At 43.8% G+C, this 12,146-nt stretch overlaps 1 long non-coding RNA gene across 1 annotated transcript in view; it reads right to left on the bottom strand.

The window, feature by feature from the left end:
- LOC123959507 overlaps positions 1-11,656 on the bottom strand; it is a 19,686-nt gene extending 8,030 nt beyond the window's left edge. Inside the window, exons 1-2 of the long non-coding RNA XR_006822319.1 lie at positions 11,610-11,656; positions 8,185-8,301 (exon numbers count right to left, since the gene is read on the bottom strand). This is a non-coding gene — a long non-coding RNA (uncharacterized LOC123959507). The remainder of the gene's footprint in view (positions 1-8,184; positions 8,302-11,609) is intronic.
- Between the last annotated feature and the right edge of the window lie 490 nt (positions 11,657-12,146).

The raw sequence follows: 12,146 nt of genomic DNA on the forward strand, positions 1-12,146 counted from the left end.
GAAGTAAATCCTAAAAAATACACAGCGCGAGGCACAGCTGGACACACAACATTAGACGTCGCAAAGACTGAACAGAACTGAAGGCTTAAACACACAGGCAAACGAGCAGGGAGGGAAGCACAGCTGGAACACATCAGGTAATCAAACAACCGGAAACAAAGCCAGACAAGGACACATAAGAACTGAACAATACAAAGTAAAACAGGAAGTACACACAAGGATAGAGTTACCAAAGTAAAACAGAAAACAGGGAACAACTGCGTAACAGAACAAAACCGGGGCAGGGAACAGAGACCGGATCAAACAGGACTACACTAACATGGAGACATAGGACTAAGGATCGAGACACAAGGAGAGGACAGGCAGGGCCCAGTGATCACAGGGGGAGCAGACAGAAACTAATAACAACCAAACGCTGCGCTGAAATGAGTTTTATATTTTTTACGTGCTCAACAAGGGGCAGCACGGTGGTGCAGTGGTTAGCGCCGTCGCCTCACAGAGAGGCTCAAGCTCTACTGTAGTTTATTTAAAGTTTATTAATTCTGAATGTGTCGTGTGTCCAAATTGCACCAAACGCAACGCTGCACTCCCTTCGGCCCGCAAAACACCCACAATGTGTGAGGTCGACTGTTTCCTGCCTTTATTAAACCTGTGAACACAGCGCCCCCATCAAGACAATCATTGTATTTTTACTCTTTACTGTTATTATTGGATAATAATCTTGATCATTCAACCTGAAGACAACGGGGGCGTGGCCTGTATGAATATGTGTGTGTGATAACTGTCCTAAAAAAATTTCATTACCACGATCCAACTTTTTTAAATGTGCCAGTTAATAAGAGCTGAGACATAATTAAATTTGCAGCTGAGCGACCTTGGGAGAGTTAAAACATGAAAACATGATGGATGGAAGTCACACACACACACACACACACACACACACACACACAAGTCAGCTGACTGAAAGTTACTGTACTGAATATTTCTATTAGTGAAACTTAATATTAGCAGAGGCAGCTGGGATTGGCTCCTGTACGCAGGATAAGCGGTTGACGATGGATGGATGGAATATTAGCAGAGTCTGAGGTTCTGAGCTCGGCTCTGATTGGTCCAGTGTGATCTGACTCTGTGTCTGTACAAACGTCTCAGGACACTGCATTTCAAAGATAATTCTGTAAACATCCAAATAACTTTACAAAACTTTATTGTAAAGGTTGTAAACAATGTTTTCCATGCTTTTGCATGCACCTGTGGAACAGTCGTTAAGACACCAACAGCGTACAGGAGGCAACCAATTAGGTCACAGTTATAAAAACTCAGAACACTAAAGAGACTTCTCGACTGACTCTGAAAGACGCCCAGGGTTCCTGCTCATCTGCATGAACGTGCCTTAGACATAGGATGTGGCCAAGGCAATAAAATGCAATGTCCGAACTGTGAGACGCCTGAGACGGCGCTACAGGGAGACAGGAAAGACAGCCGATCGTCCTGGCAGTGGCAGATCATGTGTAACAACATCATCAGAACGTCACCACTGCGGGACAGGATGGCAACAACAACTGCCCGAGTCACACCAGGAGCGCACCCCCCCCCTCCATCAGTGCTCAGACTGGCTGCAACGGGCTGAGAGAGGCTGGGCTGAGGGCTTGTAGGCCTGTTGTAAGGCAGGTCCATAACAGACTGCATCACCGGCAGCCTCTGGGCACAAACCCACCTTCGCTGGACCAGACAGGACGGGCAAAAAGTGCTCTTGACTAGCTCACCAGGGGTGATGGTCGGACTAACGCTGCAGTCCTTTCTCCAGCTGGAGGCCACACCAGATCCTGACCTCCCTCTGTTCAGGGACACATCTTTCAATTTCTGTTAGTCACATGTCAGTGAAACTTAATTCAGTTTAGGTCTTAGTTGTTGAATATTTTTGTGTTCAGTTTACATTGTTTGTGTGAGTTTACATTGTTTGTGATGGTTATGTGAGCGGCACTGCTGAAGTTTTAATGTACTCAGTGTAATGTGATTCCAGGCTGGAGGCATCAGTCTGACATGATGGATCTGTCAATATTCTCTCTCAGGTTTAAAGGACTGATCTGTGGTCAGCTAACAAACCGCAGAAAATTACATATTAACTTTCTTTTACGCTACGCTCGGCTTTCGTCTGCATAATAAGTGTCGACTCCGCGGCACAGGCTGAGATAACCGGCGCTGCATACATGACACAAGCGACCTCCTCTCAAAGTGCTTTATGGATGCGATCAATCAATCACGGGGGGGCAGCGAGGCTTGTGTTAATGCTCTCTGTTTGGAGTTAAATGGCCCTAAAGACTGATGAGAGAGCAGCCGGAGCTGGATTCTGCAGTCTGAGGGATTAATCTCGTCTGTCACTGCTCAGTCAGTGTTCAGCACATCCAATCATCGCTCAGCTCAAAGGTAAATCACTTTCAACTTAGACTTCCAGTTTCATGAGAAGTTACAGGCTGAAAGCAATAAGTTCTGCTCGTTTAAACAGAATCAGGGGTGGAAGATGTCTGAAACCTTCTGCCTCAGAGAGAACGTCACTGCTACATCCGGTACTACATTAATATTAAAGTAAACAAGCAGTATAAGTACACAAGTAGCCAACAAACATCAGAATCTAACTCCAGATTCTATCAGTATAGGCGCAGCCCTCTAAGAATATCGCTTAGGGGGTCATCCCTCGCACGCATGCACAGCACTGAAGAACTTCTGTCCACGCCCACCATCGGGATGGGCCACAGCCACGGTCTCACCTTGTGTATAAATATCTGTGAGACCTGGCAAAATATAATAATAATATCTATACGAAATAGAACATCCCGTTTAGACTACTGCAACTTCCTCTTCACCTGCTTCAGCAAGTCTCTGGAACCTCGACAAATATGTTGCCATAATTACCGTATAACTGTGATTAATAGCCCGGACTTTTATTCGCTAAAATCACTGAATTGACTGCCTATATTTGGGACCGTGCTGCCGACTACTTGCACGTCGCAGTTCCTCGCAGGTCTATTTCAAGTAGCCAGGTATTTAAAAACGCTAAAATATTCTTTGTGTGGTTTATCAACGGTGATAAATTATCCAAAAGGACAACTCTAGTGAAGCCGAGACTCAGTCTCTTCAGCAAGTGTTCCTCTTCCGCCACCACATACACGCTACGCCTACACATGCGCACTGACAACCCAGGGTTAGGGTTACAATTTTGGATTCATTTACGCACTTTTAAAAACATTTATTGAAAGTTTTATTCCTTTTACATGTTTATTTACAGCATTAAACGTTCAAATGTATATTGTAACAGGCTGTATATTAACTTATTGGGAGAAAACTGGTAGTTCTGTGTAAAATCAGACCCCCATATCGCCAAATTGGCATGATCCTTGTTTTGCTGCAAAGCTTTGACTGTGAGATTAACAGTCGATTCAGGCTCCGCCCATTGAAGCATCGAATCTTCAACTATTGGGGGGTCAGCCCTAATTACTTGTATAAAAATTATCCAGTAATATCAAATACACGTCATTCATTTGATCTAGCGCCAACAGACGGCTTTTGCGCTTTTATTTTGAAGGCAGCAACGTATGGAAAACAACAACAGGGTGCAGGATGAGAGAAGTGTGGCAGAAGTTAGCAGACAGAGAGCGATGGACTTCACATGACAGGATTCACAACTTGGATTCACGTTTATGAAAAGCTGTTTTGATTCTTTTGATTGGTGGACCCTTACAGACTAAAGGAAGATAAGCAATCAGTAACGGACACATTCAGACTTAACGAGCGCTTCAAAGGTAACGTTTTTCCCCTCATCTCTTTCCTACCAGGCAGGTTACCCCGGTAAATCTACTTGAATTAGACTTTGGGGCTCGTTGTTTCCATTAAATGAACTGAATGACTGAAATGTGGAGAATATAACCGATCTAACGATGTGCAGCATGTCCCCACTGACATATTGATCATAAGTTTAAACATTAATATTTGTATTAACAATCTAAGCAGCTTAGAAGCAGCTAAAGCGGCGACCTCACAGGGTTTAAGAGGTTTTATACATCCAAAGAACTTAACTATAAAAACCAGACCAGGCTTTTTTGAAGACCTACGTTTATTTGTCAAAATGTGTTCCCACAGCAAGCCAGTAAATGAGGCAGGCGGCTGTTTGGGACTCTGAAGTTTTACGGTATGCAGATGACACACAGATTTACATAACCATCTTCACCAGGGGACGGGTGTCATAGATAAAACTGAAGTTATTGTTGTCAAATCACTCCAGTTGTGAGGTCTTTACACTGGCTTCCTGTCTGTCAGACAACTTGTTTTCAAATCCTGCTGTTGGTTCATTAAGCGCTTTACGGTTTAGGGCCAAAATACATTTCTGATCTTTAAGTTACACATGCAGGCATGATTTAGTCTTCCCTCAACTTTTGTCATGTTCACAGGGAGAGAACAGAAAACTTGTGTCAATAAGGTTTTAAAGTTACAGACTGGTGCTGCACATTTTTGGGGTCATTTTATAATCAGCAGCGTGTTACTTTTTTGGGCAATGCACATTTGTTTCTTTTATATTTTAATTGCATTGTATGTTTCTTCATGTGCAAATAAACCTTTCTAAAAGCATTTTCATTTTTTATTTAACTGCAAGCTATAAAACGAAAAGAAAAGTTTTTTAACAAATTATGCTTTAAAAAAGTGGTGGGGACAAAATCAGCCATTTCAGAAAGTGGTGGGGACATGTCTTCAGTGTAAATGACACCTATGCATCTCTTCCTTTATTATTTTATCTAATTACTGAACATAAACAGGTTCGGCTGTATTTAAACATTTGTACACACGCACGTCAGTCTGAATTAAAGAACAGTCAGAGCTGTCTGGATGCTTTTTATTTAATTAACTGGCTCTCAGGTAAATATGAGAGGGTCAGGGTGCGATGATGATGGCGGCGGCGGCGGCAGCGGCCTCGGTCACGCCTGTCGTTTTGAGCGAGTGCTCTCATGATCTCAGACATGTCATCAGACTCAGACTCATCTGTCTTTATCTAAAGCAGCGCTCCAGAGAGGCCGATAACCCCCGCTGAGACGCCAACACATCTGAGAAACAGGAAGCGTCTGATTGGTCAGAGAGTCACCGGCTGCGGACGGACCGAAGGCTGTGGCAGAGGTCTTCACGGGTCCCCGAAAGTTTGGACGATGTGTTACGCTCAGCCATGGTGCTGACACGGGAAACGGGTTTAGGGCCCAGATGGAGACTCCGACGCAGACGAGGTGTCGCTTGTGATATTTATCAGCAAAAACAGTGAAAAGTAAATCCGTCCATGAACAGATGAGTAATCCCAGAAGAAAAGATCCAGACAGACAACAAATGGTATATTCCAGAGACCACAAAACACTGGTGAAGACAGTGGTGAACAACTAACAGGTGGGGATGACGAGGCTCAAGTGATCACGATCAGGTGAACGAAACAGGTGCAAACAATCAATGCACATATAGAGACAGGAAGTAAAAGCAGCACAAGACTCACAAGGAAGAACACTTTTAAAGTAAGACAGGAAACAACAGGAGTGATCGAGTGATCAGCTGTTGTGGAGCCTGATGGCTGACGGCACAAATGAGCCTCCAAAGCGCTTTGAGGCTCGGGGCTGGATGAGTCTGTGGCTGAAGGAGCTCCTGAGCTGCCTCAGCTCAGCATAGAGAGGAGGAGAGGGGTCATCCATGATGGTTTTCAGCTTCCCGCTCATCCTCCTCTCAGTCACGGCCTCCACACTGTCCGCTTCCATCCCCACCACTGAGCCGGCCTTCCTCACCAGCTCGCCCAGTTTGTTGGTGCCACAAGTACCGATGCCCCCTCCCCAGCACACCACAGCGAAGAACATGACATTGGCCACTGCAGACTGGTAGAACATTGGTACACAACACTGGTAGCAGCCTGGTGCTCACACTGAAGGACCTGAGCCTCCTCAGGAAGAACAGCCTGTTTGAGTTTTTAAAAGGAATTTAAATATATTTATAACATATTTATTGCCTGTATGTCATCAGGTTGTAACGCCGCCTACAAATTGAGGCATTCACCAACTTTCTCAGTTGCCTAACAGCCTGTACGGGCCAACAGTTTTCTATGTGAAGGTCAGATTTCCTGCGAAAAGCAAATGTCTTACATAAGCTATGACGTTTATGTACGTAATATTACAGCAAATCCTGTGAAACACAGTGTAATTTTGTGTTTTAGTTGGTTTAAACTAGATAATGTGAGCTTTCCTGCAATGATATGTGTGATAACTTTCACCGTCCACTTGATAAATACAACAAAATTCAAACAGGCCAGGAGGGAACAAAGATGAAGAGAATAAACTGAGTGATGAATAACATAAGTAGTGTAGGCGCTGCAGCACAGGCACAACCTGGAGGAGGAACTGGTCTAAATGACTGGATTAGTATAACATTAAATTGAAAGTATATTGTTAATTTAATAGTACACTAAAAGTTTGATAATAATATATTCATTATGTTACTATATTCAATATAATTTCATATAATAGTATATAACTTACCACTAGTAGGCTATAATATTAATTCAAATTACAGCTGTTTCAGTCTGGGGTTGTTTTTTATTCATTAACTTTGTGCAAGAAAAATGCTCCAGGCTACATGAGAGTCTCCAACCTTGATTTTGATCAGGCTACTAACTCGTCAATAATCATAACTGTTTATGCAGAACACAGAGTTCAACGTTTAGAAAGTTTGTTGCAGCACATCAAGCTTTTTTTTAAATCCCGCTCCATCCAGGCTGTGATTGATTTGTTCACAAAAAGTGACAGTGAGGAGAGCGTCGGCTTTATGAAAAGTTGAATTTGTTTCAATAAAAAGCAGAGATTTAGCTAAATAGCCGGTTAACGTTAGCCAAACCTACACGCTCCTTGAATTTTCCCTGTTGTCTTCTGTCTTACCGATTCCGCCGCTAGTGGCGCATCTCGCTCTTGTTTTTCAGGAAATGGGCTGTTCAAATTGGCCACAGAGCGACCGGCCAACCGAGTTAATCCCGTTACTCCCGATCGCCACTCCGACTATGTTTTGGACGATTAACATTGCAGGTCCGGCGGGGTGGAAGATTACGGTCGGTTGTATTTGCAAATCATTTTCTGGTTCACACGGATCTATTTTTTGGAGCGTTTAAGAGTGAAATAGGCGCTCGGTAGATCTGGTGGTCCGTGCTGATAATTATCCAAATTATAGGCTAATTATGGGAAACGCTGCTTTCACAACCCCTTCGCCCCCAAACAAAGCGTCTCTCCTGACGTTTTAACTAATATCATATTCATAACAGCAGCAGGAGTGTGGTTTTTAGAAAGCAGTCGTGCATTCACGTCAGTAACGCAGCGTTACTTGGATTAGTAACTGTAATAATATTACTGTTTTGGAAAAGTAATCCGTTACATTACTAGTTACTGGGAAAAGTAATATTACAGTAACGCGTTACTGCCCAACACTGCAGAGCACAACCATGTAATGTCCAATGCAATTAATGACAGCTGATTAACTACTGTAACTAAATAAAACTGTAACGTTCCATGATCAACAATAAACCTGTTTGCAGCCAGCGTTGATAATTAACGTGATGGCAGCCAGCGGGACGTAAATGATTAGGTTAATTGACTACCAGTTTGGCAAGTATACAAACGCTCATTCATCTTTTCACAACGAACGACAGTCGGAGTTAACCTCCGGTAGGTCGTAGCTAAAGAAAGACATCTACCTTTGCAGTTTTCACTTATTCCCACAAGAAAAAGGCACGCGAGATCCTGGAGGGACTGAGTGACACGCCTGTGGGTAAAGCAGTGAAAATGAAAGAAGACTAACCAGATAAACATGGTGAGAGTCCTGTGTGTGTGTGTGTGTGTGTGTGTGTGTGTGTGTGTGTGTGTGAGACAGATGGCGGGGTCATGAAGGCCTCGGTGTGTGGCTGACATTTCAGTCGATAACAGTATTGGCGTTCCAGTTAAGCCGACAAACGAGCAGATTAGTGTGTCGCTTCCTGTTAGCGAACACATCGTTTAGAGCCGTCCATCCATCACACACACACACACACACACACACACACACCTCAGGGTGAACATGAAGCTGTTTCAGACCTGCAGTCAGTGTGTTTGGGTTAATGCGTTTATGTAAACTTAACTTGAGAGGTTTCACATGAACAAAAGGTGACAGCCGCGCCGTCGTCACTAACGTGGATTTGTGTTGGTTTTTGTCACATGACTTTCTTCAGCAGCTCGTTGGCGACGGCCGGTCAACATGTTCATGAGTCGTCTGTAGAAGTAGAAGCAGGATTTTATTGCTGGAGCTCATTTGAACTGTTAACTACTCTCAGCGTCCAGCTAATGATTATTTTCATTCTGGATCAACCTGCTGATTACTTTTTTTCCATTAATTGATTTTAGATATTCTGAAAATAGTTACACCAGAGCCCAAAGTGACACCAGCTCAAAATTATTACAAATAAATTAAAATAATTAAAAGGAAAAGCAGCAAATCTTCACATCTGTAAACCATGAAATGTTTTTACATTAAAAATGTCTTAAACCATCAAAGTTGTTTGCCAGATCATTTCAGTCTAATAATCCTGTAGAAACTGTGAGCTCATTGTTCATGTACAAACATTTGATGTGAAGTTTTTCCTTTTCATTATTTTCACGTGTTTTTAATCATTTTGAGGTTTGGACTGACAAAACAAACACTGTGAAGGAGTCACTAAAATAGTATAACAGTCACAGGACATTGAGTACTTTCCTGATTATACTTACTTATTTTTACTTAAGTAACATTTTCAATGCAGTTCTTTTACTTGTAATGGAGTATTTTAAAAGTGAGGTAGTAAGTAAAGAATCTGTATTTTACTTCTCCTTCTGCTCCATCTCAGAGGAAGCTGTTGTACTTTTTACTTCACTACATTTATCTGACAGCTTCAGTTATTTTACAAAGTGAGATTTTTACACACAAAAGATACAAAGTCCATCTGTTTTTCCATGAAACAATAATCTGACACAGAATCCTTGAATGTTGAATTGGAGGTGAGCACACTGACTGAATGAGTAACAGATGTGAGGCGTCTGATCATCTCAGGCTCCGTCCACTCTACTGCGGTATCTTTTGCTGCGTTTGCACCTCCCGTCTAGACTAAAACCAAAAAAAAACCTAAGACAGAGAAGTTTGAAAACGCTGCCGACCCCGTTTTGCGTTTTAAAACTCCAGAGGGCGTTTTAGTGCGGACGGGCAAAAACGGAGGACTTTAGAAACGATGACACACATTTGGCTCTCCGATTGGCTCTTATAAGTCATGCAAAGCAGAAACACGATGCTACTGAGAGAGTTTTTGACTTGGTATTTTTATTCAAATAGCCTACACTTTACTGTACTGTGCATGTCTCCGTTTACTTTGCGATGACTCCCAGTCTGTTTCCAGCCGCTTTTAACTCCCGTGTCACATTCAGTAACAGTCCCAGCTCGATATTGAGCTGTCGAGTCGGTCGACTCCTCCAGATATTTGGCGTGCTAGATATCTGGCAGACGTCGGCGATGAAATGTGTCGGGGAGCTGCTTTGAAGCATCGTTGAGTATTTCACACGTAAAGACTGGCGACCGCCGATCGACCGCCGATTTACCCCAGATCGCGGCCGAAGTCGCCGAGTTTACGACCAGCAAATCGGCTTAAAAATCGTGTAGTGTGAACGAGGCTTTAGTGACACACTAAAAAGATGTGTTGATCGAATAAGGCTAACCTTAGCGGTTTTAAGATGATAAAAAAATTGCTTGATATTTGATTAAGTCATTTTTTCACGTGAAAACATTTAATTATTTAAATACTTTGAATGTTTGATAATAACGTTGAGGTTTGGACTGTTGGTTAGAGAACACAAAGCATTGTGAAGGCGTCACTTTGGGCTCTGGGTTACTGTGATCAGCAGGGGAATTTACAAAATAGTTGAAAATGAGCTCAAGCTCAAAATCTACAGCAGGAAATTCCTGCTTTTACATGAGAGCTTGAGGAATAATGATCTGATATGTACTAGCCTTCAGTCAGAGGGTACATTTTCCTGATTATACTTCTACTTAAGTATATTTTCAATGCAGTACTTTTACTTGTAACAGAGTACTTTTACAGTTTGGTGTTAGTACTTACTTACATAAGTAAAAGATCTGAATACTGTTAAAAAGGCATTTCATGAGGACGCTGGAGGGTTCCTTGTGCGTCGGTATTTGACGCCCTCGATGGGAACGTGTTGGTCTTTCATGACTGAACCTGACTGGAGTGTGAAAGTCAGAGTTTTCTCCTGGTTTTAAAAAGTTTGCCCCCCGCCCCGCGGCTCCCGGCAGAGCCCAGACTCGTCTTCAGGGATCGGTCGCACTTCCTCCCCATCTTATTTAACAACCACAGGGTCGATTTGGCTCCATCGCTGCACTTTGGTCCCACGTTCCCTGAACACATCAGAGCAGTAATGTTGGCAGATTGTCTCACTAACAGTTCAGGTCCGACCCCCCCCCACTCCCCCCACCACCCAATCTCTCCTGGCTCTGCACACACCTTGTTAAATCCCACTTTATTTGCGGCCGCCGTCCTCTGACAGTTAAAGAAGTGACGAATGGCCATTATTATGGAAAGAAGGTTACTTTTATACACGGCTCGCGGCGCTGAGGGGGGGCGCCGGCGGCTGCTCCATCACTGTCAGGGAAACTAATGATAAGATATCATAAGACACAGGACGGCCATGTTAAGATGGAGTGGCCTCCCGCCGAGTTTTCATCAGCCGCCGTCCGTCTGCGCTCAGCATTCATCTTGATTCTGCATCCACTCGCACTTATTTTTGCTTCACAGCTGCAAAAATGCATCAAACGCTCGCGGCTGCTGTGGATTTATAAGTGGAAGAATCTGAGTAATGATGATAAAAGTGTCGTTTTCACTCTTTATTTCTGCAACAACTTCACTAAATGGAGGAAGCTGCTGCGTGTTTGCAGATCAAACTGTGACAGAGTGACAAGCGGCGTCCAGGACACCGCAGGCACAAACTCAACCACATAAATATAAAGTTAAATCAAACAGCTCTGAATTTAAAGCAAATAAAATGAATCAGAGATGAAGTGCAGGAGATTTCACTAACAGCAGAAACAGTCCTGTTTGTGTTGACCGTCCAACAGCCTGTTCAGCTCCTTTGCTCTGGTCTCAGGAATCGGTTCAGAAACTAGAACCAGGGGGTCGACTCTCCTGGTTGGTCCTGGTTGGAGCTGCTGTAAATCACCTTGTACTGTATTCCCTGTCATCAGACTGGCCTCCGTCGGTCTCTGAGGCTGTGTTCAGTCCAGAGACTGTAAATAAGAAGTGGACGTAGTCACGGTGACGTCACCCGTTGGTTTGTGGACCGCCGTTTTAAAGAGTTTGGCCGAAAGCCCGCCGCCATGTTTGTTTTTTTTCAACCAGCGGCACCGGACGTGACCATATTTGGACGAGACAGCTAACGGCTGTGTGCGGAGCTAGCTAGCTTGCTTAGCCAGGTGCATCCGTCATTTTAATAGGCCGGTAATTTTGTCTAGCGAACAACAGGCTTTAAACTAAATGTACTCACCAGAGAAAGTGATGGTTAAATGTACGCAGCGCCGTGGGTACGAGTCATTCTGGCCTGACTGACAGGTCGCCATGGTAACGACTTGTCAATCATAGATAATCCCGCCCTAAAGCCTCCCCTGCTTCCTGGTCTCTGTTCCTCTAAACGGGACCATAATTTACTAAATGAACATCATGCTGTGTTGAAGAAGACTTGAAACTAGCGACTGAGACCAGAAACTCATCAGGAAAGTGTTTACTGAGGGAATAAATCAGCTGACAAGTAGAAACATTTTACCTTTATTTGTAATGGAGCTGGATTTGGACCAGTGGAGTTGCCCCCTGCTGGCTTTTAGAGAGGATGCAGGTTTAAGGGACTTCTGCGTTCGCCTCAGTAATCTGACCGGAAGCTTTCCGCTTGGTTCGGTCCAGGTCTGTGTTCACTGGCAGGCTGCTGAGCCCAGTTCCGTTGCCCGCTCACCTGGCTCTGGTTCTGGTGCTCATTCTCCGCCCTGCACCTCTGCATATTTCTCAGCTGGGTCCCTCGCCCAAGGCCTGA

The sequence above is a fragment of the Micropterus dolomieu genome, linkage group LG20 (assembly GCF_021292245.1).
Source record: "Micropterus dolomieu isolate WLL.071019.BEF.003 ecotype Adirondacks linkage group LG20, ASM2129224v1, whole genome shotgun sequence".
In the NCBI taxonomy this organism is placed as follows: domain Eukaryota; kingdom Metazoa; phylum Chordata; class Actinopteri; order Centrarchiformes; family Centrarchidae; genus Micropterus; species Micropterus dolomieu.